Raw genomic sequence first — 24,756 nt, forward strand, 5'->3', positions numbered from 1 at the left:
ATGTCATAATAAAAATCTTAGGGGAAAAAAATAAGGAGGGAGGAAGATGGGTGGGGAATGCTGGGAGAAGGGCAAGTATCAGAGAAGTACCATCATGCTCCTAAAACTGTAATTGTGAAATATCTGAAATGTGTTCACTTTATATGAATAGACCCAATTTAAAACAAAATGAAGATAATACTTGCCAACCGTATGTCTGATAAAGAATTAATATCCAGGATATACAAAGAGCTCAAGAAACTCAACAACAATCCCCCCAAAAATCACTGGACAATGCAGATGGACAGGAATTCTTCAAAAGGTGATACGCAAATGGCTGACAGACACATGAAGAAAAGGCTCGGGATCACATCGGCCATTGCGCTCACTTGGGGAGTGAATCATCGGACAGAAGATCTTCCTCTCTGTCTCTCCTCTCTGTATATCCGCCTTTCCAATAAAAAAATAATAAAAATAAATCTTTAAAGAAATGATATGGCAGTTCTTCACAGTTACTGAAAGGCCCTTCAAAACATTCATGAAGCCCAGAAAGCAAAATTTAAGTTTATTTAGCTGTAGACCTTTGTGCAATCTATTCAGGTTTTTCATATTTTGAAGACTCTCAGTATTTCGTTATTATGTATCACTTCAGATGCATTATTAAAGCTGCAAATCCAAATCATAAGCTCAACTTTTAGATCCGGTTGAATGTGAGCTGGTAAATTAAAACACAGAGGCATCAGGGAGCAGCTTTTTATAGGAAAGGTAAAGAACGTTGGTTTATTTGGAGCTTGGTCTTTGGGAATTTCAATTGGGAAAGATTCCTCTGTTTTGGAAATTTATATAGCCCTTTCCAGAATGCTCCACTGATTTTTCATAATTCTCCACTTGTTGTGTGAAATAAGCCTTCTCTATCGAGAAAACTAGAGTGATCTCTTTTCTACCTTCTTGCTATGAGAAGTAGATTCACAATCCCCCCATGACATGCTCAGTGACACTCTCCATCTCACTTTCCAGACCTTGAAGAATATTGAGTTCTCCCTCTGTCCAATCGGTTTTTTGAAATCACAACACTGCCTTCTGCTCCAGATGTTTTATTATCTTTCTAAAGAGAATTTAAGGAATTTAAGAAATCTATCACACAGCAAATAACAGCAGTGAATCAAATGAAAGCTGATATGAAGAATAAAGCGGAGCAAACTAAAAGTACAGTGGGGAGTCTCCAAAAGAGAATGAAGCAAGCAGAAGAAAGAATCTCAGAATTGGAAGATATTTCCTGTCACCAGGGGGAAACAAACAAAAATCTGGAAGCAGAGCTGGATCAGGCCAAAAGAAGTATTCAAGAATTGAAATACACTATTAAAAGGCCAGATATAAGAGTTATGGGAGTTGCAGAAGGTCTAGAAAGAGAAACTGGGATTAAAGGTGTATTCGATGAAATAATAAGGGAAAATTTTCCTAATCTAGAGAAAGAATTGGGAAACAACATCCAGGAGGGGCACAGAACTCCCAACAGGCTTGACCAAAAGCAATCTTCACTACAACATGTGATAATCAAGCTCTCTTCAATCCAACATAAGGAAAAGATCCTTAGATGTGCATGGGGAAAAATCAACTGACATATTATAAAGATTGCCAATTAAACTCACAGGACTTCTCACAGGAAACTCTACAGGCCAGAAGAGAAGGGGATGACATATTCCAGATTCTAAAAGCTAAAAATTGTCTGCCCAGGATAACGTACCCAGCAAAACTTTCCTTTGTCTTTGAAAATGAAACAAAATTCATCCACAGTAAAGTTAAAGGAATATGCCTCTTCCACACCTGCCCTACAAATGGTACTGAAAGATGTTCTCCACAGAGAAAAGGCAAATGCGAAGAACATCCCAGTAAAGTGACAACAGAAGACTGAATGAACAGCCCATTGCTAAAATGACAGGACCAAATTACTACCAATTCACATTAACACTGAATGCAAATGGCTTAAACTCATCACTCAAATGTCATAGATTAGTGAACTGAATTAAAACACACACACACACACACACACACACACACACACACACACAAACCCATCTCTTTGTTGCATACAGGAGACATATCTCACCAACAAAGATGAGCACAAACTGTATCTTATGGATTTTGATTTTTTTTAAGTTTCATCTCTTGAAATAGATCCTACAGTAACATCATTTCCTTAAAGGAAAAAGAAGGTTCTTGATTTTCTTTTTCATTTCTTTAGCAACAAATTAACCATTCAGCAGCATGTTATTTAACTTCATGGCATGGCTAATTTCTTTTTTCTTTCTGTTGATTTTGTTTTGTGGCTTTTCATTTAAATGGATGTATAACTGTGTAATAGAGACTATCATAACTAGTAGCATGTTGTTTAACTTCATGGTGTTGTAAATTTCTATTTTTCTTCCTGTTGCTGCTGATTTTGTATTGTGATTTTTCATTTAAGGGGATGTACAGTAACTGTGTAATGGAGACTGTCATATCCAGATGTGAGGATACAATGCAGTATGCATCTCTACTTCCAGGCCAAAGATGGACTCCCAATGAAACTCTATTATGCCTTGACAATAGGATGCTGGACTCTCTGCCATTGTCCATGCCTGCAATGATGGACATATGACTGTTTATGAAGAACTGCACTATAGTAATAATATAGGGTGATTCAGTGAGGGGAGAGGCAACTTGGGGAGGAGATCAGGGAAATCCCAGAGCCTATGGAACCATATCATAAAATGATAATAATAATAATGAAGGCTATGAAATAAAAACAAAATAAATCTAAGCAGATCAATTGGAAAAAATGTAAAAATAAATAAAAATAAAGATAATGTGATGTGTCCAGGACCCTTTAACATGTTCTTTGAGCAATTTTGTTCCTTTGCTTCATTTTCAGTGTAAAGTTCATAACTAAAATTCTTTCATTGCTAACTTTTCATTTTGTTTCTAGTGAAGTGCTAAGTTGTATTGACAAGTTCCTTTCACAGGAACATTGATTCTATTAATATTCATAGTCTCATGGAATTCCACTCATGAAGAGTTAACTAAATATCCAGAACAACTGGAAAACTGTGCAATCTGGTACTAACACAGTGCCAGTCTGCAGAGGAAGAAAGAAGTAGCAAGGCTGGGAGGGATGAAATTAAAGTCATTGCATAAATGGATAGTGTTACCTCCAGCACCACTGGTGGAACTTACTGGAGAATTCTTGCCAACTGAACCCACAAGCTGTTGGATCAGCTGACTTCTCTGCTGATTTAAGAACCAAAGACCTGAGATCATAGGATCATCAAAGGACACACGGTGACCTTCACTGATGTCCTGTGCTGTGTAAATCTCTTCCTCTATAGCTCCATGTTCTTTCTCATTTGTCCTCACGTTTTCACTACTCGTGAAAATAAGGCAAACTGTATCAGGCTCCCTTTGTGCAAAAGTAGCTTTAAAATATCTATAATAAACTCTGAAAAGCTTTTGAAGAAGATATATTTTGATATGAGGGAAATGGTGAGATATTTGTGTTTAAAAAAAAAAGAGTTAATTCAGAAGAAAAATCTCAGTGGCAAAACCAGGTTAAAATCTCTTTATGCTATGATTATATTTCTTGAAAATTTAACAAGTCTACGAGTACATATGTATGTATATACACTTACACACTGTGAATGAATACTGAGAAAAAGAAAAAAATCTGGAGGAATGTATATCAAAACATTAGTAATTGTGTCCAAGTGTTGGTGTTAGGACTTCTTTTTTAAAAATATTGATTTGTTTGACAGAGACAGAAAGAATTTTCATTTACTGGATTATTCATCAATTCACAAGCGCCATGGCTGCACCCGAGCCAAAACCATGAACCAAAATTTCAATGCAGATCGCCTATGTGGATAGGAGGAAATCAGATGCTGGATTTATCATTGCTGCCTCCCAGCAGTCATAAGCTAGAGTCAAGCGCTGGAGCCGGAAGTCTAACCCAGGTACTTTGCTGTGGGATTCAGGCATTAAAAAAAAACTTTTATTATTATTATCATTTCATGATATGGTTCCATAGGCTCTGGGATTTCCCTGATCTCCTCCCCAAGTTGCCTCTCCCCTCACTGAATTACCCTATATTATTACTATAGTGCAGTTCTTCATAAACAGTCATATGTCCACCATTGCAGGCATGGACAATGGCAGAGAGTCCAGCATCCTATTGTCAAGGTATAATAAAGAGTTTCATTGGGAGTCCATCTTTGGCCTGGAAGTAGAGATGCATACTGCATTGTATCCTCACATCTGGATATGACAGTCTCCATTACACAGTTACTGTACATCCCCTTAAATGAAAAATCACAACACAAAATCAGCAGCAACAGGAAGAAAAATAGAAATTTACAACACCGTGAATTCAAACAACATGCTACTGAATGACTGATGTTTCACTGAAGAAATGAAAAAGAAAATCAAGAAATTTCTTGAGGAAAATGATGCTACTGCATGATCTATGAGTGAAAAAATTAATGATAAAGTGTATTTACTAAACAAAAAAAATCAAAATCCATGAGATATAGTGATCTCAACAGCAGAGATCAGCAGATTCAGGCATTTTGACCTGGATCTTAAACACTGGGCTACATGCCTTCCCCTCCACCTTCTTTATATTTTCTGTACTTTGCAAATGTTTAAGATTAAAGTGCATTAATTTTAATAGAAAAGTGGAACTATATACATTTATTAGAGAAAATGAAAATCAAATGAATTTTTGCTTCTAGTCTATCAAAACATATTTCTAATCCACTACAGAATTTCTTGTTGGTTTGGTCCAGGGACATTATTCATTGACATACTAAATACTGCCAGTCTCCTGGGCACAGAATTGAAGAACTGAAGTGATGTACATAGATCTGTAATGTGGAAAGAAATAAAGATATTCTAGGAAATCAGTAGTTATCATGAAAATTCACAAAATGTATAAATGATACGTGAAAGTTGGCAGCAGACATATGTGCATCATTATAATCATGGTGTGCAAGGACCACTGAGACAAAGCTCAGTGTTTCTCACTCTATCCAAGTGTCACTCAGCTGCAACAGAACAGAGGTCACAGGTGTCAAGCATCAATTTGCCTGGAGCAAATCCTACTGAAGCATGAAATTTGCCTTTGTTAGCACATTGTCAAATTCAAAGAGTAAGGATTAGGAATTCAGAGAAAATTCCAAGGACTTACACTAATTCCTAAAAATATCTTTTACACAGTGGTCCAAAGATGGAAAACAGGCACCATACGAGCCCAAGAAAGGACAACTTAAAACTACACTGAGAAATTTCAGAAGGGCCAGCTTGGTTCTATGCACCACCCTTTACTTCTGAGTTGCTGGTGAAAAGTGCCAAAATAATTCATGCTATGGAATGGGAGGGGGAAAGAGAGAGATTTTGCATGGTTTGTATCTGTTTCTAAGGCATATCTGTGACAAAAAAATGTCAAATCATTTCTGTTCATTTAAGGTGACGTTGAAGCAACCCTACCAAGTTATTGAAGATATGTTGTAAGAGAAATACAAATAGAATATCAAGATTATATGATTCTGATTGACAGATTACAGCACTAATTGGAAAGCAAAATTCAACTTCATCTTCAAGTAAAAAGAAGGGTAGGAGTTTGTCTGGTTTAAGTAACATTTAACAAATGTGATTGGTCACACAATTCCTATTTGTTGAGTCACTACCATATTCCAAGCAATATGCCAAAGATGTAAGCATGTCCAAGATATCAACTTTGCCCTTGAAGAATTCAAGTCAAGAAGCTAAATTAAACCAGCATTCCTGTAATTGACACCTTCCTAATTTTCCAAGTATGTTTTTATTTCATTTGAGGGATGAAGAGACAGAGAGTGAGAGAGAAATAGAACAATATCTTCCATCTTCTGATTACTTGCCCAAATATCTGCCACAACCAGGTCAAAACCCAGGCACAGTTAGAAGTCTGGTATTCCATCTGGGTGTTCTATGTGGGTAACAGGAGCCCAAGTACTTGATCATTCACCTGCTGCCTCCCACAGCGTACTTGGGAGCTGGATCAGAAGCAGAGCAACAGCAACCGGGCTTCAAATCAGGCCCCCTGGTATGGGCTCTGCACATCCCAGGCAGTGACTCTAATCACTGTGTGAAATGCCCACACCCAAGCTTCCGAATTGTTGAAGTATCTACTTCATTAGTCATTCACTGATGAAACGTTCTGAGAGGCTCAATAACATTCTAGGTCCTATGTCTAGGTACAGCATGATAAACAATAAACCAATCTGTGTGCTGGAGGATATAGTAACTCAGGTAATGCAGACATATTAACAACCAAGACATTAGACATCAGATGTCACAGTGTGGTAAAATAGGACTAACACCATTCTTCAGCTAAAAACAGGTTGAAATAGTAAACAAAGCAATGTTTAAATACACAAAGGAAAAGAAATCAACGAAAAATTTCCTACATATACACATCAAAGATTTCATATATATATATATATATATATATATATATATATATATATATGGATGTATATGCCTCTGAAACATGGTTATCCAAAATGGGTTTATAAAAATGCTCATTTTCTGGTAAAAAAATAATACATATTCACATTTCAAATTCAGAAGATGCAGAAAAATGTAAAGAAAAGAGACGTATTATAAAATTCAGACACATAGAGATAACTCCTATTAACATATTGGCCTAAAAATTCCAGTATTTTGTTCATATTCAGTTAGTAAAACAAGAGTACATATGAAGCAGTTTCAAAGATTTCTTGGAAAATGCATATCATCTTTAATCCCATTTTCTGTGAATTTTTGCATACACTTACACATTTTCTTATTCTAACAATTTAGTATCAACATATAAACCACTTTGAGTACTGTTAACTAAATTTCAAACTTGAAAATCATTAAATTATTTAGTTTTCTGGAAAAATTCCTAGTACAGAATTCATGAAATATTTAAAACAGAATGCAACAACATTTTTTTTTAAGATTAAGGACTTTAATTCATTCAAGTACAGCAAGGCAATTTTGATTTAAAAAAATAAAGACAATAAAAGAAGACAATATTAGGAGATACCTTTTAAATAAATGGAAAATATTCAAAGTAAAATATTCAGAAATAAGAATCCCATGCTCATAACAATGCCATTAAAGACAAACAGAAAATTGTAAACATTGGTAAGTAGGTGGGGAAGAATAGGAAATAATGCAATTACTTTGAGAAACAATATGGACATTGCTCTAGTAATAATAATAATAATAATAAGAGTTATAAGAGATTTCAACATCAACAATTCTACTTCTGGTTAGGTTCTCCCAAAGAATTAAAAACAGCATTGTTCAACGTAACCAAAAGGGTGATGGTAACCTTATTATACATAGATGAGGACTGAATAAACAATATATTATTTATCCATACAATTAAATATGACTCAGCCCTAAATAGAAAGGAAATTCCGACAGTTGCTACAAGGTGGATGGTGCTTAAAGACAATGTGCCAAGAGAAGTATGTCAGTCAGTCACATACAAACCAACCAATCAGGTACTGGAACATTTCATTTATATGAAATCTCTAATGATGATTGCCTGGTATGAGGGAAGAGAACAAATAGTAATCATTAGATACAGAGTAGTCTGCAAGATCAAGAGTTGAACTGTTCCCACAATATGAATGAACCTTAACACTTCTGAACTGCACAACCACAAATGGTCAGGGCGGTGAAGTTCACAGTACGAGTACTTTGCCACAATGTAAAAGACTGGCATACCAAACTCAGTAATGACTCCAGAGGGAAACTTCATTCACCAGTTAAGAGCAGCCAAAATGAAACAGAGCAGAAGAAGTATCAAGGGCTGCATTTTCTCATCTTTACAACATCTTTGATCATTGAAATGCAAAATCCCAACACAGATGGAAGTATCAGTGCAAACACATGGAGTTTTGGGGTACTGTACTGTTGTTGCAGGCAAGAGGAGGACAAGGAAGGAGCTGTAGACTTGTAAGGATTCTACATTTACCTTGAAGTCATATTTTTCATTTATAAGAAGAAAACTTTTTAGTGATCAATTAGCAAGAAGGAAAGGGGCAACAGATGAGTAGAATGAGAGAGAGAAATCCCAGCTCTCTCAATGGAAATACTTTACAATATCAAACAGTCAGCAATCAACATATCAAATAAAAGATAGAAATTTTCACATGCATTTTTTAAACATATATGCTGTCTATAGGAAACACATTTACATAAAAGACATGTACAGGTCCAGAATTTTAAACCAGAAAAATTCATATGATACAAACAGAAATCAAAAGAAATATAAGTGGCCTTATAAATAATGGTTTAGGTAAATTTTAAACAATGAACATTAACAGTGATAAATAGGTACAATAAATATTGACAACAAGGCCGTTTGAGCAAAAACATGTAATGCCTAGCAATGGATATCAAGACATATGAAGACAAGCTTTGTAGAAAGGAGAGGGAAAAAAAACCCAGAAAATCCAAGTATAACTTTAAAGTTCACTACTCCTTTCTCAGTAATTATTAACGGAGTAAAGATACCCCAAAAACGATGCATATAAGACATGAAAAAGTTCTCCGTTGCTTTAGCGTAATTGATATGCATAGATACACTGTGCTATAGTAGTGAAATACACACTCCTTTCGAGAATCATGGGTCATTCACAAAGACGCGCCAAATTCCAGACTATCGAACACATTTTAACAAATTCAAAAGAAAAGGAACCCCATACGCATTCTTTCTGGCAATAAGTGAATGAAACTTGAAATCAATAACAGAAAAATGGCTTTAAATTTTCCATTTGTTTAGAAATTAAGAAACCAAACAGGAAGCTTGTGGTTAACTCATGGATCAAAATAGAAGTCACAGGAGGAATTGAAAAATACCCAGAGGTGAACGAAAATGAAAATACAGCCTCTCAAAATATGGGGGGTATAGGTAAGGAATCATCTAAATGCAGATATATAGCAACAGTTGTGTAACAGTTGTGACAGAAATTAGAGCTAGACAATGTACCTAACCATTTTGAAAGTATAACAGAAAAAATAACCAGTATAATAAGAAAATAAGATAACGAACTAACACGTTCTCTTGTAGACTTAAATAATCTAAAGTAATTATCAAACTAGTTGGATCTATAAAAGAAACTGAGAAACAAAGAAGCAAAAGTAAATATTGGGTACTTTATATCCAGGATTCCTCAAACTTGATAAAAATAAATATCAAGACAGTCATTCAAACCATGCTATGAAGTCCAGAAATGTAAACAAAGAAAAAAAAGCAAATCTAAACATAAGTTTAAAAGAAAATCTTTTAAATTTTGCAGAGAAAGAGTAGTCATGTTTTAAAAAGCAACATCAAGAGAAACAGATCAATTCTTTATATCGTTGATTAATTCTAAAAGAAAGAATGAAAGCAAGTGACTGTGGAATGGTGCCTTGGCAAGTTGCAAATGAAATAATATCCAACCTGAATGTCTGCACTCCACCAAAAATGCCTTTCAGAAATAATTTCCAAATAAAGAAATTTCATGAATAAAGGCTGATACTTTCCCTCATTAACATAACTGGGATATATTTAGAAATAGAAAACAATCTGTTTATTTCATGAAAATCAAGAGAAAAATGAGGAGAAACAGGTTAAATGAGTAAATACTGACTACACAAAATAATAATTCATAACAAATGTATATTGAAAATGCAATACAATAAAATAAATATTTTTTAAAAAGGAAAGAAAATACAGTACCAACGTATGTAGGGGGAAAAAAGTAGACAGAATTCAGGTGTTTTAAAGCACTTCACTGAATTTTCTAGAAACTGGTAATAATATTTATTTATATTAGATTCTAAATAAATCAGATATGTGCCATAATATCTAGAGTAATCACTAAGAAATGGTAATAAGAAAAGGGTAGCAATATAACAAATAAATTCTTAACTAACCATAGTAAACAGGAAAGCGGGGAAGAAAATAAAGACACAATATGCAAAAATATAATACTTAAAATCAAATATATCAATAATGACATTAAGCATGAAAGGAATGAAAACTCCAATTAAAAGGCAAAAGTTGTCAGGGTGAATTTCAAAAGTTCATATACAAGAGAAGCCTTTAATTGTCATGACACAGAAAGGTTGAAAATGAGATAATGAAAACGATACATCATACAAATCCTAATTGAAAGAGAGCTGTGATAGCAACACTAACCAGGACAAAGCAAACTTGAAGGCAAGAAGTGTTACTGGCGAAAAAGCAGGACAATTCCTGAAGTGGCTTGGTCCCACTCTTCAAGGCGTGTGAAGTAATACCAATGTGCCACACTTCTAAAACCACAACTAGAACAGATATGATGAAAATTAGACTGTCAAGTGGAAAGAATCTTCCAGCCTTAATGAGAAATTAGCATATCTGAGTCCATCTTCAGATGAAGAATTTCCTGCACCAAGGCAGCTTCCCTTACCAAATGCCTACACGTGGCTGCTTTTCCAGGAGCTTCCCCTAGAACTCTGGAGCTCCCATCTCTCTCTCTGTGCGTCACACACACACACACACACACACACACACACACACACACACACACACTCACTGCAGGAATCTCCAGAGCTGCTGTCTGCTCAAGAACAACCCTTGATCATGGATGATGGGAACTTGTTACAGACGATTTTTTTTTTTTTTTGGCTAATTTCTCCCAAAGTGGGAACTTGTAAAGGCGTGAGTTACACATTATTTCGTAAGGATCCCAAGCTTAATTACGTGCACCTTACTGACTTCCCTTCACTCTGCTGTCTCACTTTGTCTATGTTCATGAGTTCCAAGGTGACCACTCAAATAACCACCAGAGTTCAAGCATTCTCCCCAGGGCGTGATTTTAAGGGAATCTAAGCTGTACAATAACTGTCTTTGTAACAAATAGCAAAAACAGACTAAACATACAGATTTTTAACAATGTGTTTAACAAACGACGTAACTGAAACATACAACCCACTCTATCTTGAAAGCACAAGAAACAAGCAGTGTTTGTTAGATGTGCTTCTAAATGTTCAGGATCTTTATCTTTGTTATTGGTTTATAGACCAATTTCATTCTCATTAGAAAGCATACACTTTGAACCCTTTAAAATATTCCGTAACTTGTTTTACAACCCAGTACAGGTTGGTGTTGATAAATGGACGTTATAGATAAAGAGTTGGTGAGAGGCTGGTTAAACCATCGCCTGCAATGCTGGCACCCCATTTGGGCACTTGCTTGAGACACAGCTATTCCACCACCCACCCAGTTCCCTGCCAATGTGTTTAGGAAAGCAATGGAAGATAGTGTAAGTTTGTGGTATAAATTTGCACTCACATGAGAGACCCAAGTGAAGCTCCGTGTTCCTAGCTTGAGCCTGGCCCAGCACTGGATGTTGCAGTTACCTAAGATACAAACTAATAATGGCACAGCTTTCTCTGTGTCTCTCCCTTTTTCTCTGTAACTCTGCCTTTCAAGTAAATAATCTCTTTAAAACACAGTTTATATTTTGACAACTAAACATAAAATGGTATGCTGGATGAGATCCTGGAACCGTAAAAAAAAAACATTGTTACAAACTTTAAAAAATCTGAATAAAGTATACCCCTTAGCTAATGAATATTGGGTCATTAACTGTACCATATACAACATAATAATGTAACATGTTAATACTAGAAGTTATTGGGTGTGAGGCATATGAAAAATCTATGCAATCTGCACAACATAACCTCAAAATTGTAATAAATCTAAAAAATTCTAAAATTAACATTGATCTTAATGTACAAGACTAATTATAACCACTGAAGGAAAATAGTACACCTAAGTCTACATCTACGAAAATATGCACAGAATCTGAATTACGAAGATTACAAAATGTTGATAAAATGAGTCAAAGATGATCTAAATGAATGGAGGGAAGTGCTGTGTTCCTGGTTTGGAAGATCCAACACAATACGGACACTACTTTTCCTTGAGACCATGTTCACTTTCACATAATTACTAAAAAAGCTCAACAACATTCTTCTATAGAAAATATAATTATGAAATGGTTTTACAAAGAACTAGCATAACTAAAAATTGTTGAAATGAATAATCAAGTCAAAGATATGTGTAAACACATATATCAATAGAACATATCACTGAATCTAGAAATGGGCCCACCTAAGTCAGCCACTGAATGGAGGAAAGGCAGTCGACACAACAGTCGTTGTGGCAGCAGCTAAATGTCATGAGACAACTCGTGAACCTCAACACAAGTCTCATGTCTTACACATACAAAAATGAATGAAACGGATCATACATTTGAAAGTGAAACCAGGAGACAGTATTGATAAACACACAGCAGGTTCAGTCAGCACTTGTGATGCAGCTTCAAATTTCATCGGCTCTGCTTCTTATCCAGTTCCTGCTGAAGCCCCCGGGGAAGCAATATCATAAAGCCCATATAGTTGGATCCCTGTCATTCAGGTGGGAAACCCAGATGCAATTCTGGATTCTTGGCTTGAACCTGTACTAGCCCCGCCCATTGTAGCCATGTGGGGAATGAAACAGCAAATGAAAGCGCTCTCTCTCTCCCTCCCTCTCTCTCTCTCTCTCTCTCTCAAATTCTGTCTTTCAAATAAGTAAATGTCTTTTTAAAAACTGAAAATGAACATTTTCACAAAGAAGTATTTGGGGCTGGCGATATGGCATAGTGGGTAAAACTGCCAGTTAAAATGCCTGAATCCCACAGCTTTCCCATTTTCAATCTAGTTCTCTGCTAATGGAATGGGGAAAGCAGTGGAAGATGGCCCAGTGTTTGGGTCCCTGACACCTGTACAGCACACCCAGATAGAGCCCGACTCCTAATTCAGCCTGGCCCAGCACTAGCTGTCACAGTCTTCTAGGGATTGAGCTAGGTAACTCTCTCGCTACCTCTACCCCTCTCTCTGTAACTCTGGCATTCCAACAAATCTTTAAAAAGATTTAAAAAATTTTTTTTTCGAATCTAAAGACAGAAGTAAGACTTCTTAGACATGACATTACAACCATGATCCACAGGGCTGGTGTCACAGTAAAGTAAGTTAAGCCTCAACCTATGATGCCAGCATCCCATACAAGTGTTAGCTAAAGCTCCAAGCTCCTGGCTTTAGCTTGGCACTGCCCAGCCATTATAATTGTTTGGGGTATGAACCAATGGATGGAAGATCTCTCTCTCTCTCTCTCTCTTTCTCTCTCTCTTTTTCTCTCTCTCAAACTCTCAAACTCTCGAACTCTGTCTCAAATTCTTCCTTTGAAATAAATGAAAGTATTTGTTTTCCAAAACAAAATAGTGGCTTCATAAATCAGATCTTTAAATCTTTAATATGTTTTTGCTTGACATTTGCACACAATTAGTATAAAGCAAGGGTTTAATGTCATTCTTTTTTATACAGAATTCAAGCTTTTTCCAGTACTATTTACTTAAGACACTTTCCTTTTGTATATGACACCAAAATCAAATGCAATTAAAGCAAAACAGACAACTGGAATTGTATCATACAAAGAAGTTCATGCACATCACACCAAATAAATAACAAAATTGAAAAGACAACTTACTGTAAAGGAGAAAACATTTCCAAACTGTATATCTGATATGGGTTTTATATCCAAAATATATAAGCAACTCACACAAAACAATAGAGAAAATCCTAGTAATTTGATTATAAAATGGACATAGGTACATGTGTATGGCCAGTGAACCTATGACAGGGTCTCAACATCACCAGTTGTCAAAGAAACAAAAACCAAAACCAAAGTGAAGCACCCCCTAATCTCTGTTAGTATGGCCGTCAGAAACGACAGTAGATGGATGGCAATGGGATGGAGAAAAGGGGTCCTCATGCACTGTTCACGGGGCTATGAATTTGTGTAAAGAAGTACGGAAAATTGCATGGAGGTTCTCCACAAGCCAAAGGGAACCACCACTGGATCCAGAAGCTCCAGTGTGCAAGCAGCGGAAAGGACATCAGTATGCAGAAGGGTCTTCTTCATGCCCATAATTGGAATTAAGCTACCTTTCTATCTAAAGGACGGATAAACACAGGGCACAAAAACATTTGAGAAATCCTGCCTTTTGTAACGACATGAATGAACCTGAAAAACTTCATGATAAATGAAAGTCACAGAAAGATGAACAGTGCATTATGTCATGTATCATGGAATCTAAAGAGTGGAACCTGCAGAAGGAGGAATAAAGATGGTTGCCAGGGGCTAGGGAGAGAGGAAATGGCGACATGTTGTAAGGAGTACAAACATCCAGTGATAAGATGGATGGACTCGAGACCCAAGATATGGGTGGTGAGTGATGTGTTTATTTGTTTGATCGTGGTGGTCATCACGATGTATATGTATGTAAAATCATGACATCATCTACCTTAGATGTATGCAGCCTATTTCACAAGCATTTTAAAAAGAAGTCATTAGTTAAGAGAAAATAAAATTATCAAAGGGGAAAATCCTATGAAAAGCCTTTTCAGTAAATAAGCACACGATGGTTTTCATACAAGTGAGAACTGCAAGACAAATTTGATGTTCGTGTGAGAGATAGCTATACCTTTTTAATATAAAAGGAGAATTAGAGATAAAATAGTACTGGGAGAGGGAAAAAAATCACAGCTGTCCTTAAATAATAAAAATGCCAGATACATTGTCACATTATTTTTCAAAATAATTCTGGATGACTGTTCTAAATTAGCGCTGTGTATGATGAACTTCTGAAGTTTTGTCTGAGAGTACTGTCATTTAAGGAGTTGTATTTTTCTCACTGAAATGGCCAGAAATACTATAACAAAGAGTGAAAGGGAACAGAGGATTTTGCAAGCTACAGAATATGTCACTTATTTCATGTTCAAAGGCAACGGATATGAAGCCCGAATGATGTCTTTATTCTCCTGTGAGAATTCCATTGTTCGTCATGTTATAATTATGAAATTTGAACTTGAAAGGATGAAAGAGAGGCTAAATCCACAATATAAAGTGTATCTTTTTCTGGAAATGGTTCTTAATGACTTAAATGGCAGGCTTATGTACCCCAGACTGACCCAATAGTTAAAGCAATACAGGGTAATACTCAACACAGCCTATAAAGCTGCATTTCTTGATTCATTTGTGTTCCAGACAAATTAGAAGCTGTGTGACAGAGAGGGAAAACACTGCTAATCTTTCATGACTGTTAAGACGGTTGTACCGAAATGTAATTGTGGAAACAAATTTCTCAGGGACAAAAATATATATACGTTGTGCCATTTTCTTTCATTCAAAATGAATTCATTTACTTCTTAGTCGCAAGGCAGAAAAAAAGCTCTCCAAATTGAACAAAGGAAAATGTAGGGAATTTCCACGAAACAGAACTTTAAAATAAAATGAAGAAAGACTTCAAGAAGACTCTTGGCGCGTTGAAGCACACGAGGGGATGGATGGAAACCGAGGCCACAGCAATCAGAATTAATGGCTTATGTTTAGAGACTCAACATATTTAGCAAAGTGAAAAGAGGAAAGCCACGCAGAATGAAACAATTTGGGCCATTAGGTATCTGTGGTACTCACCTTGTCCTGGCACACTCAGACACATGTTAAAGACATCACTGTCGCTGCTTCCAGGTGAGGTATTGTTCCAATAAGTGCAACTCCAACCTCAGAAGCAATTGACAATGTGAAATTACGAAGAAGCTGTCAGAGGGCCTGTGTGGGATACAGCCACCACAGGCGCAAGTGCTAGGAATCAAGAAGCTTTTTAAATAGATTCAGAGACCTTTGGGAAAAAAAAGAAAAGGTCTCCTTCCCCAGTAATTGAATTTGACACCAATGTTCTTTGGATGCTGGGGCCGTACAGGGTATTTTCCCATCCACATCTAGGCTAAATTGGAGATGGTGACCTCTGATAGACTGCAGCGGTCCAGGAAGTAATAGAAACCTCACTTCATAGAAGCGAGTGACAGGTGGGGATTAAATGCTAGGCTGGTCAGGAACAGCCAGATTCCTTCTCAGAGAGCCCACGAGCCCCCAAGGAAGGCACATTTTTAAAACATTGCATAAATGCTCTTTTAAAAATGTTTATTCATTTGAAATGCAGTTACAGTGGAGGAAGGGGGCGGAGTGAGAAAGAGAATGAGAGAGAGAATATCTTCCATTTGCTGGTTCACTCTCCAAAATGGCTGCAGTGATCAGGGCGGGGCTGTGACAAAGCCAGGAGAGTCTGGAACTCCACCTGGTTCTTCTACATGGTGCAGGGGCCCAAGCACCTAGGCCATCTTTCACTGCTTTCCCATGCACATTGTCAGGGAGCCAGATTAGAAGAGCTGGGATTCGAACTGGCTGCTAAATGCAATGCCTACCTTGTAATTGGAAATTTCACACACTATGCCACAATGTCAGCCCTAAGTGTTGCTTTTACAACTTGCTCTCTTTAAATGGAATGTCACAAACTAAGATCACCTCAGATTTGAGACACAGGGAGAGCATAAATCCAGCTAAAATAGTCTAGATTTCTAAATTCAATTCAAATTTAGAAAACACATTAACAAGTAAGGAAAAATGCCACTGGATGTTGACAGGTTCATTCATAAGAATGTCCCCTTTACTTTTGTTTTAAACACTGCAAACAAGGACATGCCCAAGCTTATAGAAACAAGGAAATAGTTACACAAGCTATGGAATAGGTGGACATTTATGTAATCAATTAAAATAATGTTTAAACAATATTTACTTAAGTTTTCAAGCTACATTATTGAGAAAATAACAGAATTTTGTATGCAATAAACATGCTTATATCTGTAAATAAACAGTACTTACAGATTAAAAGGGCGGAAATGATTGAATAATGAGCATTAGGCAATAAAGTTATAAATTATTCTTGTTTTTATATTCTTTTAATTATGTGTATGTTTACTATAATGAGTTAGTAACTATTTTATTGAAAAAGAGTAGCTAAGAGGGTGGAGATACGGTTACACTACATTTAGCCTCTGCATTTTTTGCTTTATACTTTTTGTTACATACAGACCTAGTAACTGTAGCCTCATCGGTGAAATAAGGATGTATTAAACACACTGTGTGTGGGGCAGGCGTTTAGTCTCTTGGGCACTGGACAAGATTCCTGCATCCCACACTGGTGCTGGAATACAGTATCCATATTTATCTCTGGATGCCATGTCCTGTTAACGCAGACTCTGGGAGCCAGCAGTGACAGTTCCAGGAAAGGGAATTAACTGATTTCCTGCCCTCCTGGCTTCAGCCTGGTGCGTTCTCAGCTGCTACGGGATTGGCACACGGGAGAAGCAGCACAAAGAAGAGCTCTCTCTCAACTATGCACTTCTCTGTCACTCCTCCCCGTTGGTTCTCAAATAGTTTTTTTTTTTTTTTTGCTTAATTTCTCTTTTTATGTAATATGCTTTCACTTGTTAGAAAGAGAAATCAAGCATTCATTGTGTCCTTAAGGCACTGGTTCCAGGATCCTTTTTCCCCTTCGGACACCAAATCCCAAGTCTAACCAAGACCCTTATAGAAAACTGAACAGTATTTGCACATAACTCAGGCACATCTTCCTGGATACTTTAAATAATCTCTGGACTATCTATAATATATAGTAGAAAGTAAATAATATGTAAATTATTGTTACACTGTATTTTAAGAGAAAAACAGAAGAGATTAAAAATGCGTCTGCAAAAGTCAATGAGAACAAACGAGGGAAGAAGGGAAGGAGAGGGGGGGATGAGGAGGCTGTCTTCTTACGAAAAATATGAAAGCTATTCTTTTCACACTGCTAAAAAAGAAAAACCACTAGAGAAAAAAAGTTTAGAAAGCTATTGTTCAGAGTAGATGCAGTATTTTTTTCTAAATACTCTTTACCTGTGGTTGGTTGAATCCAAGGACTGCAGAATCTTCAGATTTGGAGAGACAAATATATTGTATGTGTTTGCCTAATTCCCTCACCAGCAAGCCACAGAAGCCGATTATATAGAACTAAAACTAGAGAATGAATTTTCAACTGTTGTAAAAATAGGAACATGGCACAAACCTACACAAGAGTCTGTGAGGAATGTATCTAAGCTATAATCAAGTGATCTTATTAAAAGAGCACACTGAACATCTCCCTTAATCTTCTCCTTTAAATAATAATTGGTTGAATACATTTTGACACATCCCTATGGTAAATGTAATAATTTATATCTATACAAATTCAATTATTAGGTTGTATTACAATATATTTTAAAAAAACATGCTTACATGGACATAAGGGTAGATGTAGAAAAAAAAGTTATACTGAATTTATAATTTTATATTTCCTATAAACAAATATACATGCATATATGTATATTCATAATCATGATGCCCAATTTACAATAGTTTACAATTTTTTTGACTTGATAATAGTATAAAAATGTTATGCATTCAGTCGAAAGTGTAGTACAGGTTGTGAAATTTGATATTTCTCTCAGGCTCCCAGTACGTGGACAGAACTTGGCAGGGTGGTGGCCCAGAGCTGATGGTGAGCTATTGGATCATAGAAGAATGCAACCAGCACAGCGCATGCTGAATTTCCAGCATGTCTTTAAATACTGTGTTCTGATATGAAATATGTCCTAACATTTAAAATGCCCATCTATGTGTGGGATGTTCAACAGGTTATTAGCTCAGCTGTAGATGGATGTCAGTGTTCTGAATATATATAAGATAGTCTGGGTTAAACTAAGTTGTTTAGAAATTTTGCTATTAACATTTTCATTTAGGATGGGTTTATGGGACTCTAACCTCTCTCAGTTGAGGGGAAGCTTACTAAGTAAACATATTTATGTGCTATATATATATGTTTGTACACACAAATATGGGTTTGTTTACATGTCTTTATAGAAGAATCAGTCTACAAAACCAGTATTACAAATTGTGTCTATGTATGAAAAGAAGAAAGAGAGAGATTATGTGGTCAAAGAAACAATATGAATGAACTGGCACAACTACAAATATCAATATTAATGAAAGCCATAAAAACTATTTAGATGTCAAGTTCAATCATCAAAATTATCTTTTGAGTCCTATACACAAGCTTCTTTTTAGTGTAGCTGGTAACTGGACTTTCCATCTCAATCTATAAAACTGGACAAAAATACATGAGCTAACTCTTTCCAGATGTTCAAAACAGACAGTATGGAATGTAATCCCTGAAAGAAAGAAAACTTAAGGTAAACCTTGTAGTTTCTGCACAATTGCCCTGGTTATCCTCCTAATGGCCTCCTTCTGCTGTAGATCAGGAAGGAAACGTTAACCGGAATAACCAGAATGATATTAGTGTTCAGGGAAGATGCAGGTACCTAAGCTCAAAAACACTGAACCAGACGGCATGTTGAGAAAAAGGCTCATGAGAACAAAAAAAAGGAATAAATAAAACAGCTTCCTAAGGGACAAGAAATGAGTTTTATGGAGATTCAATTGCATGGGACGAGAAGTAAGCCTTATAGGGATTCACCCGTATACTAGACTGAACTGATGTTCACTCTGACCATGCAACAGGACCGAATTCTTCAAGGTCCAGCAGCCCAGCCTGATGCGAGAATGAGGGTACACAACGGCATTTGAGATCACCAGCTTTTGGAAACCGCGGAGTGCCAAACCAGCTGTGATGAAGGGACTACACTGAAAACAGTACTGCCAGCAGCCACTGGTTAGAGCAAGATGCACAGCTTAAAATTCTACATGGACAACGCTTCTAGAAGACTGGAAACTATCCTAGTTTAGTGGGATGTTGAGCATTGGCTGTAATATAAACTTAAAAATAGGTAGATTGTAAAACATGAGTTGAAGAAATTTAGACTGCCAAAGTCAATGTAGCCTTTGGGGAGGATTTCCCAATCCAATAGACAAGGCACAAGACTGGAGAAAAGTATGGGGTAAATGACGATTCTACCTGTGGAAAAAAATGGCATTTGAGACTCAAGCAAGAAAATAAACAAAAAGAAATTAAAACAATCCCAACAAGGTGAAAATTATTTAATATTTACAAGGCAAAAACTTTTCAATTTATTTTAGAACAAGACAGTATAACTCTATGACATATCATGTGTGATGTGCAACAAAAACTCAAAATTAGTAGAAATATTAATAAACAGAAAATTTTATACAAGAGAAAAATCAGTTAATAGTAACAGTTCAAAAAATAATTTAGCCATTGTGAATACAAAGATATGATTCTAAAACAATCACTATAAATATGTTTAATGCCTTAAAGGAAAGCCTAATTATAATAATTATAAGAACGAAAAAATTCAACAAAGAATACTATTTAAAAAAAGTCAATAGAAATTTAATCATCAAAGTACACGGTGTCTAAAATTTAGAAGTTTATTATATCGTCCTTCTATCAAATTAAAAGCAGAAAAGACTCAGTGAACTTGAAAACATAAATAAAATGTATCCAATATTACAGACACACAATAAGTGACAGGATCGTGGCACAATGAGATAAGGTACTACTTACAATAGCAGCATCCCATTTGGAGGTCCCATCTTGATAACTGGCTGCTCCACTTCCAATCCGGCTTCCCATTAATGTGCTTTGGAAGCTTTAATTTTTGGCAGACCTTTGAGAGTCTCAGATGGAGCTCCTGGCTCAGCCTGGTCCACCTCTGGCTATTGCAGCCATCAGTGAATAAAACATCTCTTTCTATTTCTCAAGGTCTCTTCCTCTCCCTGTATTTTGTCACTCTGCCTTTCAAATAAATTTTTAAATTAAAAATACAGAGGGAGGGCACTGTTCCCAAAATGAACATATCATAAATAATGTTTAGGAAATCAGAGGGGAAAAATGGAAAATTTTGAAGGAAAAAAAAACACAAAATTTCCAAAATTTGGTGAAAAATATTGACAAATCCCCATGAAGATGGCAAAATAAGACTAGCCAGGGAGTTACTACTTCTTGCACAAGGGGGCTGTGGCAAAAATAATGGCTAATGTCTCTCTAAAACAACAATAAAATCCATTAGAAAATGAAATAGCATCTTAAAGTATGAAGAAAAAAATCAGTGTCATCTCACAATTTTATATCCAGAGGGAATATCCTCCAGAAATGACATTTTCAGATTCTGAAAATTTAGAAAATTGGTCACCCTTTAGTAAGAAAATTCTAAAAGGAGTTCTTCAAGCTGGAGCAAAAATGTGAGCAGATGGAAATTCAGGTCCAGACATGAAGAGCACTAGAAATGCTAAATCTAAAAGTGTATGTAGGCTCTCCAGGGCAGTACAAGCTCCTCCACCCTTCAAGTCCTTGCACAGAGAGCAGCTGGAGAAACTCTTCATGTGCACTTACCGTGTGCAGTGTTCATGCCCAGGAGGGACTGTAGTGCCCGACTACACTACAGCGAAAGGGAAGGATGTCTTAGGGAAGGCAGGAAGAAAAGGCTTGCCTGTAACGCCACACACCTTAGTTAGAAGCAAAAGAGCTTGGAGAGAGACGCTTCCCTTTTGTGGGAAAGAGGGAAAATCAAGCCCAGGACTTGGCACCAGGCCCAGCCACAGGCCCAGCGTGGAGAAATCCAGGCCTAGGCAGAGTCACACAGCCCCTACCCCCAGACTCTGCTCTGGAACCACACGAGCCAGGCAGCTAAGGGATGGCATCCGGCACACCACTCCCAACTGCAGGAACACAGCCACAGGACTTGCTTTGCAGGGCACTTCGACATGCAAAGGTCATCTAAAAAGGAACTAGGCACACAGAGCTCAACTATGGACCAAGAGACACTTAGCTCTTGGGAAATGTACAAACAAGGATCCCAGATGTACCCATTCATGCCACAGATACCCAAGACATCCAGTGCCAGAGAAGCCTGTGGTCCTCGAGCTTGGTTTGAGGAGCTGCTGGGTAATTACATCTCTGAAATGCCCTAAGAACTCCAGCTTACATGGCACCCTGGCTTACCCAGGCCCTCTCTACACTATCCACCTATAAGACCTGTCACTCTGGGGTCCTAGAAACCCTGCAGACCAGGCCTTGCAAGCCAGCCGGGACACCCAGCCTGCCCTCCCATGATCGTAGGAAGAAGTGGGACAGCACACTCCAAGTTGATTAGCCCAAAAGCTCAGGTGCAGACTAGCAACCCAAGTCACCCATGATCCCTGGAAAGAAACTAAGTAGCCTTCCCTGTGTAGCCATACCCTTCTTCCTTTGAGAAGTCCAGTTCACTGAGAAACAGCCATTTGATCACACCTTCCCATCCTTGGCCCCAGCAAGCAGGTAGGCAGACATATCTGAGCAGGTCAGAGTGAAGGCAGGGTAATGCTCCTTGTGCAGCCCTCTGGCATAGACAGGCATTCCAACCCACAGCTGAGTGCATCACAAACATCATGGCCAGTGACCCTGCTGTGCCTAAGAGAGATGTATCCCATTGGTAGTCCAGTCTCACACCCTGTAGCCTCAGCTAAGGTGACACCTGCAGATGGCACCAACATTAATTACAGCTGAGAAATCTATAACTACTACAAATACCACCTGGATTCAAAGCCACACTGCATATGTGCATCCTGCAGAAAATCACCTTATACAATTAGTTGAAGCAACCGAATCAGCCAGTGCACCATAACCAATGTAGGAACACGGGAAGCATGGGGAAAGAAGACCCTGTGAAGTCTCAAAGGAACACTAAAAAGAAACAGAAATCAATGAGTTTCCTAACAAAATTCAAAGAATTACTGAGAATACAGATAATTCAACAGGCAAGAATTCATAGTACGAGGCATTCAGCATGAGACAGATGATTACGAAGACTCAATCAGATAAGTACAATTGGAAATACGATTGAAGGGCTGGCGGTATGGCACAGTGGGGGTAGGCTACTTGTGATTCATGTTGAATTCCAGCTACTTCCGTTCCAGTTATCCCATGGATAACCCACATATTTGGGCCCCTGACACTCGCGTAGGAAAGCAGGTGGGAGTTAGTAGTTCCTGGCTTTGGTCTGGCCCAGACTTAGCTGGTATAAGCTAAGTCAGCAGAGAGAAGGTTGATCTGCCCTCCCCCAACCCTTCTCCCTCTCTTGCTACTTTCTCTTTCTGTCATTCTGCCTTTTAAATAAATGAAGAAGTCTTTTTAAAACATTCACTTGAGCATTTTAACTACAGAATTGAGGCAAGCAAAAGAAAAACTTTACAGAGCTTGAAGACAGGTCTTTTGAAATGATTCAAAAGGGGAAAAAAAAGACAAATGAAAAAACTGGAAAGAATTTAAAATAAAGTCTTCATGACTTGTGGGAAACTGTTAAGCAATGAAACAATTACATTATGGGTATTCCAGGGGAGAAAATAAAAACACAAAAGATCTTTTAAATGGAATAAATGCAAAAACTTCCCAATATTGGCAAAAAAAAAACCGAGAAATTCAGTTCCAGGAATGCCAAAGGATCTCACAACAGATTTATGAAAATGAATCTTGACTGGGCATCCCTTATCAGAGTGTAGACTGGAGTCTTGGCTACTCCATTCCTATCCAGCTCCCTACTGAAGGGCTTGGGAAGGCAGCAGAACATCATTCAGATACGTGGGCCCTTCCACCCCTGTCCAGTTCTAGGCTTTTAGCTTCTGCTGGCCCAGCCCTGGCTGTTACAGGTGTATGGGGGTGGGGAGTCACGGGGAGGGCTAAGTCAACAAAGGAAAGGAAAGATCTCTTTCAAGTAAAATAAATAAATAAATTCTTTTCAAGAAAAAGATCCTCTACAAGGGTATACTATAGCCATCCTGGAAAATGATGGAGAATTCTAAAAAGAGAACAAGAAAAACCATTTTCATCCTTTAAAAACAAACCCTCTCCATGAGATGAACCACAGAATTCTCAGCTGCATCTCTACAAAACAGGAAGCAATCGCATCACATACTAAAGGTTCTGAAAGAAAAACCACACCCAGACAAAAACATTATATCCAGCTGAGAAACTCTTCAGAAACACAGAGTAATGAAGAGAGTCAATGACAATGAAAAAAACAAAGGAATTCTTGACCATCAGATTAAATGCTTGATGGAGTCCCATATGAGACCTGACACGGTGATTACTGCCACCATGGAGGCATCCTAAAATACAAATCTAAATGAAAAAGAGAAAAAGGAGGAAAACTAAGTGATCTGTATTTTATTTTCACCTTATTCCAGGTTTGATTTCATGCATATTTACTTAATGGTTTTCATCCGTATTAAGTAGAACTATGGTTTTTGTTTTCCTTCTATTCAATGAATGTTTGTATCAAGGCTATTTGATCCCCCAAAATAAACAAAAGCAGTCTTCCTTCTCTATTTTCTAACGAAGAGTATTAATGTGTTATTATTTTGATTCCAAATATTTGGTAGAGCTCAACAACGAAATTATTTAGGCCTTCAATTATTCCTGGAAAAGATTTTTTTACATAAATTTAATTCCTTAAGTACATATGGGATTATAAATGTTTTTTTCTTCCATGGGTATTTTCTGAATTTGTGTTCCTGAAGAAGTTGCTGGCATAAAATGGCTTTCCATTCCTAGACATAAAATTAATAATACAGTTCTGCCAAGATGGAGCAATCCGAAGGGCAGAGGATGTATCTATCAGGGGCACGTGTGCTCCTAGATGTACTGTAGCACTACTCAAACTCACCAAGACATGGAGTCACCTACGTGTCCACCAGCACACGATGGGAGAAAGAATGTGGCATACATGCACAACAGAATCCTATCCAGTCAATAAAACGTCTAA

This window comes from Ochotona curzoniae, unplaced genomic scaffold (genome assembly GCF_017591425.1).
Source record: "Ochotona curzoniae isolate NIBS_2020 unplaced genomic scaffold, NIBS_Ocur_1.0 scaffold_3890, whole genome shotgun sequence".
Classification (NCBI taxonomy): domain Eukaryota; kingdom Metazoa; phylum Chordata; class Mammalia; order Lagomorpha; family Ochotonidae; genus Ochotona; species Ochotona curzoniae.